At 25.2% G+C, this 2158-nt stretch overlaps 1 protein-coding gene across 1 annotated transcript in view; it reads right to left on the reverse strand.

The window, feature by feature from the left end:
* LOC122637222 (fatty acyl-CoA reductase wat-like) overlaps positions 1-2158 on the reverse strand; it is a 9138-nt gene that overhangs the window by 3999 nt on the left and 2981 nt on the right. The gene's annotated exons all lie outside the window — the stretch shown is intronic.

Below are 2158 nucleotides of genomic sequence, written 5' to 3' on the forward strand. Positions count from 1 at the left end.
ACAACTGAAAAATCATATATCTTTCAGGTCAATTGGCAAAGAAGATAACTTCTGCGACAAAGAAATAAATATAAATCATTTAATAAATCGTTTTATGAAACAATTATACAACTTGGATGATTTAAATTTAAATGAAATTAAGTACAAAACGTGGCTTGTTACAATCTGAACTTCACAATTGAAAAATCGTCATATAATTTGATCTAGAGAAATTGCTTCAGTTCTAATATCTTACAACTGTATTGGACAATTGAAATAAAATAAAAAAAAGGACAAAAGAAGAACAGAAAATAATAAAGAAACGTATCTTTACACAACCGACAAAAAATATGTCGTACGTCTTAATACATAAAATGAATTAAAATTAATTCTTTACATGTATCATGAAAAATTTATCCATTAAAAAAACAAGATCTGTGTGACGCATTGATTAGTTTTCGCAATATTTCGTAACGTTTTCTCCTATCCTTGATTCATCGTCTTTAAATATAATCGTCAAAAACAATTGAATGTGAAATATTTATTTGAATTTTCACGAAAGTCTATTACTAAATTTTCATATCACGCTTTATAATCATGATTTTTTTTAAATGCAATATATACAAATTCTAGTCATCTTTAAATGTATTCTCGATTTTATTGAATTAAAATTGCATTCGATCAATTAAATATCTACGTTTATGACGAGCGTTCTTTCTTTTCGTTCTCACGTCAAGTGAATGTGTTGCTTACGAAGTTCACTTTTACACTAACAATAAACAATAAAATTAGGTAGAGAAATCAGGTAGTGGATGAAAAAATTGTATTCTTTCGAAAATAATTTTTTTCTACCATTCCCAGGTCAAAGGTCCAAAGCAAGTTGAGAGTTATCGACGAACTCCGTTAGTGGCTTTAAAATTACACATGAAGAAACTTCAATATTATTCCTCTTAATTTATTATATAGAAATAGCAACCCAAAAGTAGTTGCGAAAAACGTAACAGTGACTCTCAATTCATATCTGACATTACGCTTTATGCAGACAATCATAGAACACATTTATAATCGAGTACAAACGATTTCTAATTTGAATATATTTTTTTAATTTTATGATTGACTTTATAATTTCTATATATTTTGTAGAATTTTGCACAACTTACAAATGACAGAACTGCTATTTTTTCTACATTCAGTCATGAAATTAGAAATTTTGTAAAGAATTTAATAAACAAACGAAGAAGAAAATAAAGTAATATATTAATAATAATTAGGATACTTTTGAAATGATTTACATCGAAATATATATATATATATATATATATATATATATATATATATAGAAAAAATAAAATTCGAATGTGATTAGTATGAAATATACTATAAAAAGAAATTACTTGTAGGTTTGCATTAGAAGATTATTTACGCTTGTTTCTGACGATTCAAACATTCTCTTAGTTTATATCTCTTCCTTTATGTTCGTAAGAAATAGTGTAAGATAATCATCAAGAATCAATGTAATTTAATAATTAATTAAATGTGACACAGATAATTATATATTAACATATATATTTGTATAAATTAATATATATAGATTAATAGCGTTATGACTTGATTGGAAAAACTAATTTCAAACAGTTTCTAATTAAGATTGCTTGATTCTCGAATTAAAACTAGTTGTCTTTTTTTTCTTCTCCTTTAGCAATAAAACACTATTCTTTTAAAAGAAACAACGATGTAGCGGAAATATAGAAGAAAAATGTGAAATATATGAAGACAAAGCGACATTACATCAATACCACATCTTTATCGTACTTTGGAAAAACGTCTCAGTACAGTAGCAGGTGAATAAAACTGTAGATGTTTTCTAAGCCTACAACAGATATATTTTTATATGAAATTGTATTAAACAGTATTAAGTATATTAATTTATTTAAAGTACTTTTAATCAGTTTAGTATTATTGTTTTTACTACTGATAATGCTATGTCACTAAATTTAAACAAAATCATATACATGCCTATATATATATGAAACGTATAATTGAAGAACTTCACAGCTGATCTTTTTTTGAGTACTTCCTTATAATCTTTTTACTCCTTTTTCATTATATATTTATTTCTTTGTCACAGAAGTTATCTTCTTTGCCAATTGACCTGAAAGATATATGATTTTTCAGTTGT

Source organism: Vespula pensylvanica, chromosome 25, assembly GCF_014466175.1.
Source record: "Vespula pensylvanica isolate Volc-1 chromosome 25, ASM1446617v1, whole genome shotgun sequence".
Lineage (NCBI taxonomy): Eukaryota > Metazoa > Arthropoda > Insecta > Hymenoptera > Vespidae > Vespula > Vespula pensylvanica.